This window comes from Felis catus, chromosome D2, assembly GCF_018350175.1.
Source record: "Felis catus isolate Fca126 chromosome D2, F.catus_Fca126_mat1.0, whole genome shotgun sequence".
Taxonomy (NCBI): Eukaryota; Metazoa; Chordata; class Mammalia; order Carnivora; family Felidae; genus Felis; species Felis catus.
Genome location: NC_058378.1, coordinates 39,541,442 through 39,562,416, shown reverse-complemented (window position 1 = coordinate 39,562,416; position 20,975 = coordinate 39,541,442). Strand labels below are relative to the sequence as shown.

Sequence of the window (20,975 nt, the reverse complement as noted above, 5' to 3'; positions counted from 1 at the left end):
GGGGCAGGGTGAGGGGACTGCCTTGCAGAATGTAGCAAGGAGAACTCAGTTCATCAGTCAAATGTTCCAAAATAATTCTCGTCCTGGGGTCCACGGATGGATCAGCGAACCTTGAATATAGTCTGGGATCTGAAGAGGCCCAGTGAACACAGCCTGGGGCCTCCAGGAATTGTTCTTTGAGAGGGTGGGGGGCACTGGTGGGCGCAGCACCAAGGCTCTCAGATGCATTCAGGAAAATGGACTTAATAAGATAGGGGGGCAGAGGAGGGTACAGCTGCCGTGTGACTAGCCCGGCAATGTTGGACAAAGCATTTCACCTCCTGCACTTGGGTTTCCTCATGAGGCAGTTTAAATTTGATGGTTTATATGTTTCCAGCTTTAAAATTCCTTTAAAATCCCAGAAGCACTAATCACGAGTGCAAGGATTTACTGGGATAAGTGGTGAGTTCCCCGTCACTGGCAGTATTCAAGAAGAAGGAGAATAGCCACTTGTCTAACATGGCCCGAGAGAGAATTCCTACATTAGTTAGGAAGTTGAGATTTGACTTTGAATAATAAAAACAATAATAACGATAATAATAATATTAACTATCATTGATTAAGTAGATAACACGTGCCCAGTACTGTTCTAAGCATTTACACACATCTTATCTAAGGTATGATTAACATTCCCGTTTTGCAGAGGACATTCAGAGCTGAGGTTGACAACATGTTGCTCTGACTCCCCCACTTCCTAACCACCACCCTTCATTCCACCTTCAGCCTCTGTCACCACCGGGATAGGCATGCCTTCCCCGGCCTGGGTTCCGAGTGCAAGGCGATACGACTGCTCCCACTTGAGCTAGCGGAATACAGACATCCTTGCCAACAAGGATGCTTTCCCAAGGCATGCCGCCAAGAGCAGGAAGGTGTGGTCATCCGTGCTGAGAACCCCGGTGCTCTGGGCCTCTTTCCCCCTCCACCTCCCTTTACAGAGGGAAGACTACTGCCCAGAAGGGGTGAGCTAACTACCCACACTCACACAGCACATTAAGTGTCAGAGTTGGAAAACAAACCCCCTTGCGTCCCGACTTCCAGGTCGGCGCTTGACGTTATGTTGTTTTGTTTTTAGCTCAGCCCTGTTATTGTGGTAGCTCACGTCCGTCAGTCCCTGACAGTCCCCTGGTTTTGATTTCTGACTAGACACATTTTCGCATGAAGGCACATGGATCAACCACAACTAATTGGAGATTCACAAGGCTGGTAATTATTTAAATTCCTGTCTGTTCTAAAAATCCGAATCTAATCTCACCCCCATACGACCAAATTTACCTCGTACTGATCCTGAATCAGCATTTCTGCTTTTAAGCACACGTCTTCACTAACATTGACCCCGAATTACATATTCCTGCCTACTGTATTTTGCCCAAGTCCTCAGCCCGCTAGAATCGCCCCCCCCCTCCAAAACGCCCTCGGCTTATCTGCCAGGGCTGTGAGTTCCTGCTCACGTGCACCCCCGAGGGAACTGCAGTCACTGGAACACTTAGTTTACAAACTAAATTTATGCCTCAGTCAGAGACATGTGACCCCACTCTGCTTTAGAACCCCCCACTCTTCTACCCTTTCAGTCCTAGGGTTCCAGGACAAAGATATTTGCCTGTACCTTCTTTTTCCTTCCTTCCCTCCCTCCCTCCCTCCCTCCCTTCCTCCCTTCCTTCCTTCCTCCCTCCCTTCCTCCCTTCCTCCCTCCCTCCCTTCCTCCCTCCCTCCCTCCTCCCTTCCTCCCTTCCTTCCTTCCTTCCTTCCTCCCTTCCTTCCGCTCTTCCTTCCTCCCTCCCTTCCTTCCTTCCTTCCTTCCTTCCTTCCTTCCTCCCTTCCTTCCTCCCTCCCTCCCTCCCTTCCTCCCTCCCTCCCTCCCTTCCTCCCTCCCTTCCTCCTCCCTTCCTCCCTTCCTTCCTTCCTTCCTCCCTTCCTTCCTTCCTCCCTCCCTCCCTTCCTTCCTCCCTCCCTTCTTCCTCCCTTCCTTCCTTCCTTCCTCCCTCCCTCCCTTCCTTCCTCCCTCCCTTCCTCCTCCCTTCCTTCCTTCCTTCCTTCCTCCCTCCCTCCCTTCCTCCTCCCTTCCTCCCTTCCTTCCTTCCTTCCTTCCTTCCTCCCTTCCTTCCTCCCTTCCTTCCTCCCTCCCTTCCTTCCTTCCTTCCTTCCTCCCTCCCTTCCTTCCTTCCTCCCTCCCTTCCTTCCTTCCTCCCTCCCTTCCTTCCTTCCTCCCTCCCTCCCTTCCTTCCTCCCTCCCTTCCTCCTCCCTTCCTCCCTTCCTTCCTTCCTTCCTTCCTCCCTCCCTCCCTTCTTCCCTTCCTTCCTTCCTCCCTCCCTCCATTCCTCCCTTCCTCCCTCCCTCCCTTCCTTCCTTCCTCCCTCCCTCCCTTCCTCCCTCCCTTCCTTCCTCCCTCCCTCCCTTCCTTCCTTCCTCCCTTCCTTCCTTCCTCCCTTCCTTCCTCCTTTCCTTCCTTCCTTCCTTCCTCCCTTCCTTCCTTCCTCTTATTAGTTCAGTGGTTTCCAAATTTTAGGTGCAAAATTCTTAATTTCAGTATGATTTAAAGGTATAACTTTAAATCATAAACATTTTCAGTATAACTTTAGGTCACATTCTGGCGTGAGGACCAGCCCCTTAGCAAGGGGTCCTTCTGATGGGGTTCTTGTGCAAACGGCTAAGAAAGAATTCTTGAGACATCTTTGGTGCAAAAAGGTGATTTTAGTAAAGCACAGGGACAGGACCCGTGGGCAGGAAGAGCTGCACTGGGGTTGTGGGGAGTGACTAACGATACGCTCTTAAGTTAGTGGGGGTTAGGGACAGCGTTAAGTCCTAAGGAATTTGAAAGCACGGTTTTCAGGCCCTTGAGGGGTAGCTACTGTCTAGATAGATAAGATTACTTTTAGTCTTTAATGAAACAAAAACTTTAAAGAAGTAAGGCAGCCCTGAGTTCCTTGAGCAAGGTCACGCTCTGCAGGTTTTAGGTGTCTATCAGTGGGCTGCAGGCTTTAAGGAGATTTAATTTAAGCTACATTTCTCTCACCTTTGTTTCCTCACCACTTCCACAGTCTGGAGCACTGTTTACAGTCAGGAGCAGGCTTTGGAGTCCAGTGTGACCTTGGGCAGGCTTCTTATCCATTCTCAATCCATTTCTAAAATGGGGGTGATGACAGGACTCCCTCACAGGACGTGTTTGCTGAAGGGGGAATTGGTGGGTCTGGGCCTCTGCACCCTGGTCTCTGTCACCTGCTACAGGTCCTACTTCACCCTCAGATGTAGAGACTGTCGTCCGCATCAGCCCCAGCTGATGCGTCAGGGCCGCCTTCACCAGCCCATCACACTCAGGAACTGTGCCCAATGCCACAGAACTAGGGCCCAAAGCCCTGTTTTCCATTGCTGACTGGACAAGGGAACTCTCAGAGTTTAAGGAGGCAGGGCCCAGCCCCTCCTGTGCCCTCCCATAAGGCTCAGTGCATTTTCTACAGTCTCCCGGGCTGGGCCTCCTCTGCTCCCCTCTTCTCCTTCCCGCCCTGCTTCCTCAACTGCTCCCTGCCCCCACGCATTGCTGCTAACCCACTGGCTGGCCTTTGAGCAAGGCCCTTTCTCGGGGCCTCAGTTTCCTTTTCTGGAGAAAGATGAGCTTGACTGCGGCAGGGGTTGTTTCTACTGCTATTACAAATGTATCGCATGCTTGTAGTGAAACGTGGGATCGATCAACAACGTGCCGTCGGCCACACAGAGCTCCCAGGCATGCGAGGACCTCACTTTCATCCCAGTTTCTGCGTTGAAGAGATTCCACGCTCACCAGCTGAATGTCAGGTTCGTTTTCTAGGTATCAGCAATGGGTGTATGAATGGGCATGCGTGAAAGAGAGTATGATACATATGCACACGCACTCATTCACACACTTTGTTCAGGAATGGGATTGTATCATGAATGCTCTTCTGAAACTTGCTTTCTCTTTTCAACACTAAGTCTCGGAGGTAATTCCATTCTGGCATACGTAGATGGAGTTCCTTCATTGTAACATCTCCTCAGTATACTGTCTGCCATTTTTGTACATTCGACTCATTACCTATGGACTAGATTCTTGAAAGTGGAATTGCAGAACCAAGGGCATGTACATGTAACGTTGTTGTAGATGTGGGCAGATGGCCCTCCACAAAGGCTGTACAAATTTATGTTCCCACCAGCAGAATATGAGGCTAACATCAGAGAAAGTGGGAGCCATCAGGAGAACCAAATCTGAGGTGATGGGTCAGTACGAGGCCCATCTGAGCTTGAAAGAATGAGGCTTCAGCCCAGAGGATCGGGAGAAAGGTTACCTCCATCGGACTGAGGATGGGCAGGATAGTAGCATCCTCAGGGCGGCTCCCAGTGACTTAGGATTGATTGCTTCAGAACCCAAGGCTGGAAGATGCTTCATGCCGTTGAGAAGGGAGAACAAAAACCATTATCTCAATTCTGTGGCAGTGGGATCACAGCCTTTGGTTCTCCATCTCTTTTGGATCATGGACCGCTTTCGGGATTTGACAAAAGCATGGGACCTGTGCCCCGAGTACGCACACATACTCAGACAAATGTGCACATGCAACTTTGCATATAGTTTCCAGGAGCTAATCCCAAATCTCAATGTACACGAGACATCACACAGAAAGCCCAAATTGGCCTTCTGGAAGGTAAGATACGATGCAGAGGCCCAAGCCATTCCAATCCTCTCAAACAAGGCCATCGTAACCTGCTAGTGCCAGCTGTCCCGCCGCTGATCACAGGCCCATCAGTGAGCCCACCTGAGATCAGTGGCGACCAGCAGAAGGACCACGTAGCAGAGCCCAGTCCAAATCGGTAACCTGCAGAATCATGAGCTAAAGAATGACTGATGTTTAAACCATCAAGTTCGGGGATGGGTTGTTATACAGCAAAAGCTAACAGATACAATCTCCATGAAGAACACTTGGGAATGCTATTGGGAGCCTCAAAAGAGGAGTAGAACAAGTGGGAAGACGTTCTATGTTCTTGAGCGGGAAGAATCACAATCATGGAGATGTCGATTTGCCCTAAATTATTCTATAAATTAAATAAGCCGCAAAGGAAACACAAATGGGATCTTTTTATAATCGGAAGAGCTGATCCTAAAGTTCCCATAAAAAAAAGAAAGGGCCAAGAAGAGTCGGGGGGGGGGGGGGAATCTGGAAAAGAAGACGGAGTGGACCTATTCCTATTAAACAGCACAACACATTACAAAGCTTCAGTAATGAAAAACGGGCTCATGAATACAGCAACATATTAGATAAGCAGAATAGGAAGCCCAGAAACAGATCTAAGTATTGGTATATGCTGAAGGCAACTTTTTAAATCAGTAAAGGAAACAAACAAGTATTGTGCAATTAATGTCGCTGGGGAAAGTAGATAGCCATCTGAAAACGTATAAAATTAGGTAGGCACATTTACTTCGAGATTCAAATGTAAAAAAAAAAAAAAGAAGTCATATTAGAAACAAGAATCTATTTTTTTAATAAAAACAATCCCATTGGGCGCCTGGGTGGCGTAGTCGGTTAAGCGTCCGACTTCAGCCAGGTCACGATCTCGCGGTCCGTGAGTTCGAGCCCCGCGTCGGGCTCTGGGCTGATGGCTCGGAGCCTGGAGCCTGTTTCCGATTCTGTGTCTTCCTCTCTCTCTGCCCCTCCCCCGTTCATGCTCTGTCTCTCTCTGTCCCAAAAATAAATAAAAACGTTGAAAAAAAAATTAAAAAAAAAAAAAACAATCCCACAACATTTGCTGTCATCTGATAACAACGTAAAGGTAGTCAAAACAATTATGAACAAGTGTTTCAGAACGACTTGTTCTGAAGCACGCCTAAAAAAACAAAGTATATTGGGGCGCCTGGGTGGCTCAGTCGGTTGAGCATCCGACTTCAGCTCAGGTCACGATCTCGCGGTCCGTGAGTTCGAGCCCCACGTCAGGCTCTGTGCTGACAGCTCAGAGCCTGGAGTCTGTTTCAGATTCTGTGTCTCCCTCTCTCTCTGCCCCTCCCCTGTTCATGCTCTGTCTCTCTCTGTCTCAAAAATAAATAAATGTTAAAAAAAATAAAAATAAAATAAAACAAAGTATATTTGCCTTCTCAAGAATTTCTCACTTCACCGATCATTTCTAGTTGGAGATACTTTGGGACAGGGTAATAGTATCTCTTTTTAGCATGATCCGACCCAGTTGGTTTCTCGACTTTGTTTTAGAATGAATCTGTCTGCATTATCTAACACAAAGTTCATACACTCATCAAAACCAATGATACGGCCCTCTCTCCAAATTTACTTGCTCATAAGGCCACACCTGAATCCAAGATATATTTTGCAAGTATCTGAAGATGAGGTTGATGGGCTCTACCATTACCTTGTACGTTTTGTGACCCCGGGCCATGGTGCACCATGGTGAAAGCTGACAAAGACCACACACAATACTGTGTAGTGTTTTTAAAGCCTTATGGCGGGAAAGGGTTCTCTATGATATAAAACACAAAAGTCATAAAAGGACATTAAAAAGAAACACGGGTAAACTGTATTATATAAAAATTTTAAACTCGATGTTGAAATTACTATAAGCAGACTAAAAAGACAATAATGAAACTGGGATAAATATATGGAATTCATAACATAGACAAAGGGGAATGTCCTTAATATGTAAAGAACTCCCACAATTCAATAAGGAAAAGCTTTACAACACAACAGAAAAAGGAGTAGATGATATTAATATCTAGGTCACAGAAAAGGAAATACAAGTAGTTCCGGATATTTTAAAAGATACTAAATCTCACTCATCATAAAATACATTAAAATTAAAATTCTACTCAGAAAACAATGTCCCACCTGTCATGTTGAGAGGAAACCACCTAAGAGTTTTATAACACAATCTGGAACTCGTGTGAGGGGAAAGGCATTTTTGCATACTGCTGTTGAGAGTGAACATTGGAGTCACCTCCATAACTCAATTTGGCATTATCAATCAAAATTGCAAATGCGTATAGCCTCTGACCCAGAAATACAGATATATCCTGATGCACGCAAGTAATATACAGACGAGATTTTTCACTGCAGCATTATCTGTGACGGCATATCATAAAATATTATGCAGCTGTCAAATGAAGAGAAGGAGGAAGTACTTTTATGTGCTGATATGGAAAGATCTCTAAAAAATAAGTGGAGAAAAATAAAGTGTAACACAAACCGTGAGATCATGACCTGAGCCAAGGTCGGATGCTTAACCGACTGAGCCACCCCAGGTGCCCCTAAAATTTCTAATATTTAAAAAAATTTTTTTTCAACGTTTATTTATTTTTGGGACAGAGAGAGACAGAGCATGAACGGGGGAGGGGCAGAGAGAGAGGGAGACACAGAATCTGAAACAGGCTCCAGGCTCTGAGCCATCAGCCCAGAGCCTGACGCGGGGTTCGAACTCATGGAGTGCGAGATCGTGACCTGGCTGAAGTCGGACGCTTAACCGACTGCACCACCCAGGCGCCCCATAAAATTTCTAATATTTTAAACACATTTCACAGTGTCTCAGACTCAGGTGTTATAAAGCAAGGCAAATGAATTTCATTTCATGTTAAGTTTGTGGCTGACATTTGTAACGAAACGGAATGTATGCATGTTTCTCGGCTGTTATATGAAGGAAATAACTCTCGAAATGTATACCGGAGCATACATTTTTGTTCTGCTTGTGTTTTTTTCCCTCAACTTTCGCATTTACTCCTCAAGTAAGCCAGCACTCCTTTTACTAATGGTTACATTTGCAAATGCAAATCCGTGTTTAACAAAAGGTACATTGTTATACTGAAGAATTTTATTTTTCAAGTTATGTTTTATAGTTGACCAGCTTGAAAATAATTTCTGGGATCTTTAGGTCACTTGAAGCCTTGGACTGATTGATTTGATTAGTGGATATTCACCGGGCACACAGATTATTTCTAAGCAAAATGGAATACGGAGGCATGCAAACTAAGCATAATTTAAGTTTATATACTTTTGCTTCTTCTTTTATATGCTACAGGTAGCCTCTATCTTTGGGTCTCTTAATGCACGTGTTCCTTTTCGCCACTTGGAGAAGCTGTACTATTGGGATACCCATGGCCGCAGAAAATTGTGTTTGAGTACTCATGAGTTCTGCTCATCTGCTGAAATGCTAATGGGTGACAGTGGGTAGTTACGAGTATCTCTCTGTGAAATGGAAGTCACTTTGCTTAAAAGTTATCACCGATGAGCATGATTGACACTATGCTTAACAGTAATAGTTTCAAAGAAAGACAACTGTGTGTGCTTCTGTTTTCCCAGAAAAAGAGTAGTGTTTCCCTAAGGCACCAGTATTCACATTGGTTTTTTGGGGTTTTGTTTTTGTTTGTTTGGTGAAACTCCCTCTACATTCTTCAAGCATTTTGAGGACACCGAACAGCTTTTCTTGTGTTATAACTAGTGATATTTACTGCCTTGGACATTGAAATCGAAAAAGATTTTAACGCTTATTTAGTAATTCAGTTGAAAAAAGCAATAATGAATGCATCGCAAGTTAGTAGCGTCTTAGCAACCTTAGGAGATTGGTTCTTACCTCATGGGTCCTCCGAGATCATTCCTAAAGAGTCAGTTTGTTGCAGAATATGAAAGAGCGTAATGAAAGACTTAACAGTGAAATTCATTTGCCTTGCTTTATAACACCTGAGTCTGAGACACTGTGAAATGTGTTTAAAATCTTAGAAATTTTAGGGGCACCTGGGGTGGCTCAGTCGGTTAAGCAGCCGACCGTGGCTCAGGTCATGATCTCACGGTTTGTGGTTTCAAGCCCCACATCTGGCTCTGCGCTGACAGCAGGGAGCCTGCTTGGGATTTTTCTCCCTTCCTCTCTCTCTGCCCCTCCCCGACTCAGGCTTCGGTTTCTCTCAAAATAAATAAAAATAAACTTAAAAAAAAGATATTAGAAAATTTTTCTTAATTTTGATGGCCCCATTTCCTTGGTTTCCTGTTCTATTGTTACCCATTATATGAAGGGTTATTCTTTTTCCCATGTGATCTGCCTAGAGAGTAAAGACTCTCAGTTTTATCAGAATAATGATCTGATTTTTATGTTGTTATTACGCCTTTAATTATTTAAGAAAACAAGGTTTCTTACTTAGGAGGGTGCTAACTGTGCTTTACAGTCATGTCACTTTCTGTATTTATTCTTAAACGTTTTATTGTCACTTTCAAGTAGATACACGAGTATTTCCTGCGTACCCGTGATCCTACCTTAAGTGTTCAAATCTCCTGACAACTTTGGATTTTTGCCTTCCTCAGGTCAATCCTAAACATAAAACAAAATAAAATTATAATGATATCTGAGATTTCCCAGACAGCCCAAGGAAAATCACAAGAGATTTGTTACTTCGCCTTATAAAAAGGGAGGTGCCAGAAATAATTAGATCTATTTGATACATTACTACTGATGAAGTTGCATGGGAAGGGATGGAATTATTTTTGATCGAAAGAGGAGGAAACTATAGGAAATTTTCTTTCAGTGGAAGACTATGCATTGGCTGTAGTATCCCCTTCTGCATTCTGGTTTTGATTTCATGGGGGTTGTTTTGCAATTCTGTAAAATGTAGGTAACTGACAGCAACAGAAAAATAATTCTTGTTTTTAGACATGCACGTGACCAAAACAGGTTTCCGCCCTGGAAGAAGCTGGTTTGGCCTTCATTCATGCATTTGTTGTAATATTCCTTTACTTCTACACCTTTGTGCTTTTGGACTTCTCTTTTGGACCAATTATAATTTGCTTTGTTCCCTTATTGAACCAGTGAAATAAAATCCTTATAACACGTTTGCATCATATCTGTTTGAGAGTCACTATTTTACCTTTTTTTTTTTTAAAAATGTATCTCTATTAATTTTTAAAATGTTTATTTATTTTTGAGAGAAAGAGAGAGCACGAGTAGGAGAAGGCCAAAGAGAGAGGGAAACACAGAATCTGAAGCAGGCTCCAGGCTCTGAGCTGTCAGCACAGAGCCCGGTGTGGGGCTCGAAGTCACGAACCATGAGATCATGACCTGAGCCAAAGTCGGACACTTAACCGACTGAGCCACCCAGGTGCCCCAAAAATGTATCTTTTAATAATGCATTGAACAGAAGCCCTACTCATCACAATTCATTACAAAAATGAAAGCTTTAGGCATCTGAGTTTGATTCTTTCCCTAATGCTAGTTGAGAAAACCTGGATGGTGGAAACTGAAAGATCAGTAGCTGACATTGACCTTCACCATGTAATCTAGCCCCTCCCCAGCATGGGGTTGCCTTGGGCAAGTCACTTCCTTTCCCTACACCTCCCCGCCCTTCTAGTTGGGTGGGTCTAAAATAATCACTTCCCACCCTACAGCACCAGCCAGGACTGGATCAAGCATCTTAGCCCTGGAAGGTTAGCATCAAACACGTACAGTTTAGGGGTGCCCAGGTGGCCCAGTTACTTAAGCATCTAACTTGATTTCGCTCAGGTAGTGATCTCATGGTTCGTGGGATTGAGCCCCGTGTTGGGCTCTGTGTTGACAGCACAGAGCCTACTTGGGATTCTCTCTCTCCCTCTCTCTTTGCCCTCCCCCCCCCCCTTTCTTTCTCTAAGTAAATAAATAAACATTAAAAAAGAACGTGTGTAGTTTAGATGTCAGTATGCAGGTGGGGGCCAGATTAGAGGCGATAAACGTTAATACCAATTTACATGAACTTTCAATTATTGCCCTCAGGTTTTTTCAACTGGGATTAAGTGAAAGAATTAAACTCTCAAGTGCCTAAAGTTTAGAGATTGGTCCTATTCTATTCAGTTAAAGGGGTTGCTCCAGCAACTGAGCTGAAATGAAGGCAACATGATTTTTAAAAACTTTTTACTGAAGTATGTTCATCTTAAGACTGGAACACACCCAAGTGACCAGCACCCAGACTGAACTGCAGAACAGTACTGGCACCTGAGGAGTCCCTCATTTTTTTTTTAATTTTTTTTTTAACGTTTATTTATTTTTGAGACAGAGAGAGACAGAGCATGAACGGGGGAGGGTCAGAGAGAGGGAGACACAGAATCCGAAACAGGCTCCAGGCTCTGAGCTGTCAGCACAGAGCCCGACGCGGGGCTCGAACTCACGGACTGCGAGATCATGACCTGAGCCGAAGTCGGCCGCTTAACCGACTGAGCCACCCAGGTGCCCCAGGCGTCCCTCATTTTTACAGCCACTGGCAGCCCCAGCCCACATGAGAGTAACTCAATACGCAGTTCTCACAGCATGGGTTAATTTTGCCTGTTTTTGTACTTCGTATAAAGTGAATCATACAGATTTTTTGGTGAATATTTCTTTTCATTAATTATACTTCTGTAAGATTCAGCCTTGCTGCTGGATACGGGTGTGCTGTTTCAAAGGGGCAATTACACCCCAATATTTATAGCAGCACTATTGACAAGAGGCTAAGTATGGAAAGAGCCCAAATGTCCATCGATAGATGAATGGATAAAGATGTGGTGTATATATATATATATATATATACTCACACAATGGAGTATTACTCGGCAATCAAAAAGAATGAAATCTTGCCATTTGCAACAACATGGATGGAACTAGAGGGAATTATGCTAAGTGAAACTAGAGAAAAACCAATATCATATGACTTCACTCATATGAGGACTTTAAGATACAAAACAGAATGGGGGGGTGGTGCCTGGGTGGCTCAGTCGGTTGAGCGTTTGACTTCGGCTCAGGTCATGATCTCACAGTTTGTGAGTACTGGCCCCGTGTCGGCTCTGTGCTGACAGCTTGGAGCCTGGAGCCTGCTTCGGATTCTGTGTCTCCCTCTCTCTCTGCCCCTCCCCCACTCATGCTCTCTCTCTCTCTCTCTCTCTCTGTCTCAGAAATAAATAAACATTTAAAAAAAAAAAAAAACAGATGAGGCGCACCTGGGTGGCTTAGTCAGTTGAGCGTTCGACTTCGGCTCAGGTCATGATCTCACAGTTTGTGGGTTCAAGCCCCGCATCAGGCTCTGTGCTGACCGCTTGTTCAAAGCCTGGAGCCTGCTTCAGATTCTGTGTCTCCTTCTCTCTCTGCCCCTCTTGCGCTCACGCTTTGTCTCACCCTGTTTCTCAAAAATAAATAAACGTAAAAAAAAAAAAGACACAACACAGATGAACATAAGGGAAGGGAAGCAAAAAGAATATAAAAACAGGGAGGGGGCCAAAACAGAAGAGACTCTTAAATATGGAGAACTGAGGGTTACGGAGGGGTTGTGGGAGGGGGGATGGGCTAAATGGGTAAGGGGCACTAAGGAATCTACTCCTGAAATCATCGTTGCACTACATGCTAACTAACTTGGATGTAAGTTAAAATAAATAAATAAATAAATTTTTAAAAAGGAAGAAAAAAAGATTCATCCCTGTTGTTACATGTGGGGGTAGATCTGTCCCTGATGTAGTCAGCCGTCGATGGGAATTTGGGTAGTTTCCATCCCAGGGCTATTGTGATAGTGCAGCTCTCTTGATATTGTTGTCCACGTCTTTTCGTGACCACGCATTTCCATTAGGTATATACCTGTGAGTAGAGGTGCTAGATTACATTTATTTCTGCATCTTTCAATCTGCATATGTATTTAAAAAAAAAACAAAACTTGAATTCATGCTGATCTCTCCAATTCTTTTTTTTTTTTTTTTTAAATTTTTTTTTCAACGTTTTTTATTTATTTTTGGGACAGAGAGAAACATAGCATGAACGGGGGAGGAGCAGAGAGAGAGGGAGACACAGAATCGGAAACAGGCTCCAGGCTCCAAGCCATCAGCCCAGAGCCTGACGCGGGGCTCGAACTCCCGGACCGCGAGATCGTGACCTGGCTGAAGTCGGACGCTTAACGGACTGTGCCACCCAGGCGCCCCTGATCTCTCCAATTCTGATCGAACAGAACAGGGCCCATGTTATCCTTCCCCCTTTCCTTATTTGTAATTCTTTTCTTTGAGAAATCTAGCTCCCATTAAATACAATATATTTACTTATTCGCTCAATCCTAGGATACCCATAACATAGCTTCAGAATTGCTAACCCATAGTCCTTAGTCCTGTCTGCTGAGAGGGCCTAGAAGCAGTGACACCCCAGTAGCAATGAGCACACCCAGCACTCAGATGTTAGTTTCTAAATACCATTCTCCAAAAAAAGGAACCAGGGTTCCTTGGAGAAATGACCGAGTCCGGGGGCGGGGGGGCGGGCCATGGGAATACAAGATGAGCCTGAAACATCCTGTGGTCTCAGGAAGTATGGAAGTGCTCAGAATAGAATCCTGAAGATGCTCCTAATCGCCATATCTGGGACAATGTGAGAAACAAAACAAATAATGTTTGTAATGGATTAGAAGCCACAGAATAAAAGAAATATCCGCGAGTCCATACTTAAATAAACAACTGAATAAGTCACTAAATGGGAGAGAAGGGAGAGCCCTTCTATACACTTGGATTTCAACTCATAAATGTAGAAGGAATTATGGAGGTGGAAAATCACCTTTGGAAAACCAACGGCAATAAATATTGCAGATAAGAATCAGCAATGAACGCTAAAATTACTGGGTTGAAAGTATGATGAGAAATAGATTTATATAGTCTCAGAGCATCTCCACATAAGGTGCTTACTAATTACAAAAGGAAATGCAGTAATTTTGGAGTGGAGAAACCTGGCACACAACACCTTTACCACAGCATCCTTCAAAGTTAACAGTACAAGTAATGAGACAGCAATATCACATGGGCCCTCTGGTCTGATGCACTGGGAAGGATGCAATAGCACTTCTGTGGGGCTCTCACCAAAAATGCACAACTTCAGGGGCGCCTGGGTGGCTCCGTCTGTTGGGCGTCCGACTCCGGCTTAGGTCATGATCTCTCCGTCCATGAGTTCGAGCCCCGCATCGGGCTCTGTGCTGACAGCTCGGAGCCTGGAGCCTGCTTCAGATTCTGTGTCTCTCTTTCTCTCTGCCTCTCCCCCATTCACACTCTCTCTCTCTCTCTCTCTCTCTCTCTCTCTCTCTCTCTCTCAACTCCAGTTGAGGGACAGTCTGTAAAACAATTGGCCAATACTCTTCAAAAATGTCAAGGTTATGAAAGAAAACACAACTGACCCGGACTCATAAGAACCATCAAAGTTCTGAGACACACGGAAAAAGAGCAGCTGTTCTAGATCTGTGGAATCCCGGACGGCATCCTGGACCAGAAAAAAAACAGGAGGGGGACAATTGGCAACATCTGAGTAAAGTTTATAGATTCTTTAATCCTATTGTATTGCTGCTAATTTCCTGGATTTGCTAATTCTTCTGTAGTCATAGAAAATGTTAGTATTTGGGGAAGCTGGTAAAGCCTATACAAGAACTCACTGTATTATTTTTCTAAGTCTAAAATTATTCTGGGGCGCCTGAGTGCCTCAGTGGGTTAAATATCGGACTCTTGATTTTGGCTCGGGTCATGATCTTGTGGTTCGTGGAACTGAGACCCCGTGTCGGGCTCAGCACTGACAGCACAGAGCCTGCTTGGGATTCTCTCCTCACCGCCACCCACCCCCCCCCCCGCCCCAGCTTGCACTTTCTCTCTCAAAATAAATAAATAAACTTAAAACAAAATAAAATAATTTCAAAAGAAAAATATTAAAAAAAATTTTTTTTTTCAATGTTTATTTATTTTTGGGACAGAGAGAGACAGAGCATGAACGGGGGAGGGGCAGAGAGAGAGGGAGACACAGAATCGGAAACAGGCTCCAGGCGCTGAGCCATCAGCCCAGAGCCCGACGCGGGGCTCGAACTCACGGACCGCGAGATCGTGACCTGGCTGAAGTCGGACGCTTAACCGACTGTGCCACCCAGGCGCCCCAGAAAAATATTTTTAAAGGAAGAAGAAAGGGATTGGGCACGACTGTGTCATCCTTCGGCCAAAATCCCTTCCAGCACCTCCGCCCAGAGCACGAAAGCAGACTCTCCTGAGAGTGGCATTCAAGGCCCTCAGTAATCAAGCCAAACATTCCCCACCAATCTCGAAAGCATGAGGTGCTTGGGAGAAGCCTTATGTTTAAAGATCACCGTCATGGGACCTTGACTCAGAACCGACCTCAGGAAGCAGCATCTGCTGTTGGCTCTTACTTGGTCAGCAGTTGACTTTCCTGACTCGCTGGGAACTTTGAACTCCTTCCGAGGGCCTCCGCAGGCCTTTTAGGCATTGCTCACACACCCTTTCTAACCCCAAGAAACGCACGACATGCAAATAAGGCCAGGAAACAACAGTGACGGGCTCAGGGACACTCGGAAAGCAGGTCAGAGGCTGGCAGGGGAATTCACACTTTCTGCAGTGAGGCAGGTGTTGCTGTGATCCCCTCTTCGCTGGTGAGCAAATTGAAGCTTAGAGAAAGGAGGGCATCTGCCTAAGGCTACATAGCCAGTGAGGACAGAGTCAGGGCTTAAACCCGATGCCTTCCCTTGCTTACTGACGGGTTCGAACTGAAATGCTTTGAATAGTTAGCCAGGCAGGGTCCTGAGACAGTCTACAGTTTACCCCAACTCCAGCCTTGAGCAGCAAAATGAGATCTCCCTAGAAAGCAGTGCAGACAAGATTCTTAAAGAGCCAGGGTGATGCCAGCCGACTCCCCACCCACCAAGCCGCGGAGGATGCTGGAATCGAGCATCAACACATTCTTGGCAAATGTCACTGCCTCTTACGATGACCTGAGCGGACACTGAGCAATGTGAATCTGTGCAAAGTACCTCTGGGCAGGCGGGATTCCTTGCTAGACCCCACTCGGTGGGTCTCCTCCACTTTTAAATGTGGATTCATCACTTCAGAAAACGCCGGCTGGGAAAGTGTTCTTGCCAATCTCTGGGATGGCCACAGAACCCATCTCCCAGAGTGGCAGCCGCAGTCACTGAGAAACGGAGCACACGGTGCTTCCAACGCGGTCGGGATCGGTGAACGTCAGCTCTCAGGGCTGTGATTATTGACATCATCATTATTTTTATTTTCTAATGCTTATTTTTGAGAGAGGGAGAGAGAGAGAGAGAGACAGAGCGTGAGTGGGGGAGGGGCAAAGAGAGAGAGGGAGACACAGAATCTGACACAGGCTCCAGGCTCTGAGATGTCAGTGGGGCTCAAACTCGGAATGACGAGATCATGACCCAGGCCGAGGTAGGACGCTTAACCGACTGAGCCACCCAGCGCCCCTTGATATTATCAACGTTAAGCCTCTACCCTCCCCCACTGCTCGGCCCCTTGGACTCAGCAGATCTTCCCTTCTTACAGAAAGATCTTCTTACGTCTTTTCCTATCGGGGGAGATTCAGGACCGCATACCAGAAAGGGAGCAGAGTCAAAACCAAAGAGTTCTAGGGTGGGGGAAATGGGTGACGGACATTGAGGGGGACGCTTGTTGCGATGAGCAACGGGGGTTGTACGTGAGTGAGGAGTCACGGGATTCTACTCCTGAAGCCAAGATTACACTGTATGGTAGCCAACTTGACAGTCAAAAAAAGTTCTGAAATTTCAGCTTGTCGATCCTACCCCCCCCCCACTGCTATCTAACCCCCAACCTCGGCAGAGACATCCATGGCCACGCCCCACCGCCCCACTGGGTCGCTTCCTCTGACGGAGGCTTGCATGGCCCTGGGCTAGTAGCCTGCTCCATCTATGCTGAGAGGAGGCGGCCTGGCCCACCAGCACTGAGGGCTCTCCTCGAATGGGTCTTGCTTGTGCCCAGACAACAAGACGAGGAGGCTTTGTGAGGCCCAGCTCTGACACTTCTAGCCCCTGAGACCCTTTCTATTGGGCTGTGCCTCCCCCTCCCCCCCTCCCCCCAGCCCCCCAGAGATGATGGCCCTTTGCTTTGGTTGCGGGCTGGGAGAGCAAGCCTCTGCCTGACTCCCCTCCCTTCGTCCCGGAGCGAAGCCGGGTGGGAGGCCCGTGCCCGGTTGCCTGTGGAGGCGTGGGGTCCCTGGGAGCAAATCCCCACATTTCTACATGGTATGTGTCTAACCTTGGGCCACTTCTTAACCTCCCTAAGCCTCATATTGCTAATCTTGACGCTATCTGACAGAGTGAGGGTAGTATTAAATGAAAAACTCTGCAAGTTACAGCACTCCATTGACACAGGATGCTATGCATGTCCCCCTAAAGGCCAAGAACTTGCCGCTCGGAGCCCTCAAATGCCCTGTTTGCCCTCTACTCGCCCACCTCCCTCCAGACTTCCTAACTCCCTGCTCACCTGGGGCCTGAGAGTCAAGAGGCTTAATATCACACAAGAGCATGGATTGTAACATCAGATCTTCCTGGCTTTCGAGCTGAGATCTGCCCCCTCTCTGACTTTAACCAAATACATCTTATTTGAAAAATGGGGATAAGGACACTCACCTTATAGGTTTATTGGTACTAGGATTAAATGAGATAACCCACGGACGGCCTTTGCCCAATACCAGGTTCCCAGAAGCTTAGCAGATAACAGAGTAACAACACATAATGATACTTATTGTCATTAGTCCAGCTGGCCACCAACTTGCTTTGAGACCTGGCATATGGTTGACATATTTCCCTAGTTCCTGGCACTTTCCCTAGTTCCTGCCAGTTTCTTCTATTTTTTGTTTTATTGCCCATTTCTGGAGAAGGTCAGAAGGAGGATATTAACAAACGATGACCTTAATATCATCTGGCCCGGAAGTTTTCCCTTGCGTGTTGTAGCCTGATTTCCGTCGGTATGCGGAAATAAATTGATTTCCAGACACTTAAGTCAATCCAGCCAGTTCATGGAATCATTTGAGTTGTCCTTCTAAGGATTTTCTAAGAAAGCAATGGACCCTTCTACTGTTAGCAATATTTTGTCCCCTTCACAATGCCTCTTCGTCTGTGTTTCGTTGCATGGATCACACTAAGGATAACTAACAGTGACTCATGTTGCCTCTTTACCTCATTCCTGGCTTAACAACGAATGCCTCTCTCCTCTCTCCTGTATGTACGTGTCAACTATTTGTGTGAGGTAAAAGTAGCTATCTTGTTAAGGCAATATCCCTAGAGTTTCTTGTTGTTGTTTAGTCTGGGAAGGCTGTTCAATTTCACCAAACAATAGTTTCAGTGTTCGTTGAAATGATACGGTTATTTGATTTTTGTTTCTTTGACCTTATGACAGACACGATGGCTAGAGATTTTTCCGGAACTCCACTTGGGAATGAATAGCTATTTAATTTTGTGTTCCAATTAGTGGCTAAAGGATGGGGTTCACAAGAAGGAGCATCAGGCTGCTTAGATGCCCATTCAGGAAATTATTTAAGTTTGAATCTTTCTTTGCAACCACATTAAAATTCTAGATGGATCAGGGATTATACCTTTGAAAAAGTTTTGGACTAGTTGGCAAAAAAAAATATTGGAGAATATTTTTTATAGTCTTGATATGAGGAATCACAAGCAAGTTGTAAAATCTAGAAGCCATAAAAGAAAATCCTGAGAGATTTGGTCACCTAACTATCTAAAACTTCTGTATGATGAAAGACACCACAGAGAAAGTTAAAGACTTGGGAGGAATGGAAAGAAACATTGCCAACATACGTAACAGGCCTTGGATTAATAATCAGAGTATGTCAAAAGAGGAAAATAGAAAAAAGTATTTGACTAGGCAAACAAATACTAAATAGCATGTAAACAAAAATAGTAAGGTAATATTTTTCATCGTCACACTGTCCACGTTTTAAAAGTTGTTTCCAGCGTTGCGAAATGTGCATGGCTAGCTAGCTCTAGGACTTCAGCGGTATTTTATGTCAACAAGTATTTTATGCAATCGGCGCCCCCTGCAGCCCAACTGCCTTAACTACATGGAACGTTAGTTCCATTAACTACAATGGAATTGGGTGCCCCTTGGAGTCAGGCTCTGAGTGCCTGCCTCCTCCCTCCGGCTGAGTGTCAGTTTTTGCATAACCAGTAAGATGTGACAGGCCCTCTAACTCAATGATTCCTTTTCCAGGAATCTAGCCTTTCAGAAATATATGAGTATGTAACGTGGGCGTAAAGATACACGCAAAAGGATGCTCATTGAAGCTTGCTTTATATTGGGGAAAAACAGGAAAGAAAGTACATGTCCATCGACAGAGGGCTGTGTGCACAAATAAGGGGGCATCCGTTCGTGACATATTTTGCAACTCTTCAAAGGAATGAAGTGGATTTCTGTGCACTAACAGAATGATCTTCAAGGTTTAATGTTCTGACTGAGGTGAACATGAATGTGAAAGCAAATCCCCCAGATATCTATTATTCATTCCCCTGTACGTACGTTTGCGTCTGAAAATGCATAGGCAAGGAGCTGGAAGAGTCCACCAGGCTGACAGAAGTGGACTGGAATGGCTGCGCCAGGGAGGGTGGTGACAGGGAGGACTCTCAGCTTTCACTCTACCTGCTCTACGCGTGACTCTACCACAACCAGAAAGTATAGTACACGTGCTGTTTTTCTCTGCGACTTCAAAACCTTAAGTACCCCCACTTGGTCCGAGCTTCGAGAATCCCTGTGGGTTCGGCTGTTCTTTGACACCTTCCCACCTGGCTGAACTACTGAGGAATGTCCTACGGAAGCGGGACACATTGTTGTTGGCATTCTGAAATAGATTTTTCTGAGCCGGCTCATCCGGGCATCCTAATCCCCACGACAGCTTTCTAAAAATTTAGATCCAAGTCTCTGTGCAAGATCTGCGGATTCAGAACAGGAATTTCTGTGCTGTGGCTATTATCTGGAGGAGGAAGTGACGGGTGAGGGTCCCTGGGTAGTGTGGTGGCTGTATGGGACAGCCACAGGTGGGAGGGAGAAGGCAGGGAGGCAGCCTGGATCTGCGAGGGCTCCAGTGACCCCCAGTGGAGACACCTGATGGATGAAGGTGTGCTCTTGGGCCAGTGTAGCCAGGCCAGGCCCTCAAGGACTGCAGCCTTCATTTCTTGTTTTCGCTAAAAGTTAGCTTTTCTTGCACTTTTTGGGTGGGTGCTATTGTGTTCTAAACTGGAGGGAAGGTGGAGAGTTGAAGTTCACCCCAAAACTCACCTGGGTTTGCTTAGATGGAGAAAGAAAACCCGGCTCTCGGGGACGATGTGTAAGTATATCCTTATTTAAGGATAAATAAATAAACTCCGGCCTGCAGAGGCGGTGGAAGTGGATTCAAATCCTGACTCCGCATTTATCAGCCACGTGACTGTCGCAAGGTTCTTAACCTCTCTGAGCCTCAATATCTTGGTCTGCAGAATGGATGTAACGATGTGCTCCTCCTGGAGTTGCAGTGAAGATTGGAGAGGTTGTGTGTGTAGAAGCGAATCAATCAAAGCTGAGCTGCAGCTTATTAATATTACGGCAGTTCCTAGACCATGAACTCCTGGAGGCAGACATACGTGATGCCGAGAATTTGTTCTCTCCTCCCTTCTCCAGAGTTTACCTAACACTAATCTAGTACAGACCTTAAGTATTTGCTGAACACTGATTCTGATTTTGATCCTATTAGGGCTCCGGGTCTCTCCTTGCGATGAAGCCATTTCACAAGTCTGTGTGTTACAGAGAGCAGTGCAAAATAATTGTTGCCTACAGACAGGCAAACTATTCCTGTTAGAGGTTCAATTCTCCGTCTCCACGTGGAAGAAGCCGGTCTCACCTCCACCTGTGCCTTCTTGCCGATATTCCAGACCCATGTCTGTTCTTTGGACTGGGTGTCACCTCTTGTTGGTTCCCTCCTTAATCGTGAGTGAAATAAAATCTTCAGCACATGCTCACTTTACATCTGTATGAAAGTCACGATTTTACCTTTTTCTGAAAAGTATCTTTTAACACTTGCTATTACCTATTAGCAGAACAGGAAGTTTCCATGAAAGGCAGACCCCACCACTGAGATTCTCAGGGTCCCTGTCCCCTTGCAGTTAATTACGAATTAAAATGCGTAGGTGGACGGATGAAAGCCT

At 45.6% G+C, this 20,975-nt stretch overlaps 1 pseudogene; it reads right to left on the bottom strand.

Annotated features, from left to right (window-relative positions):
* Positions 1-6,066: 6,066 nt before the first annotated feature.
* On the bottom strand, positions 6,067-6,502 carry LOC123381035 (annotated as a pseudogene).
* Between the last annotated feature and the right edge of the window lie 14,473 nt (positions 6,503-20,975).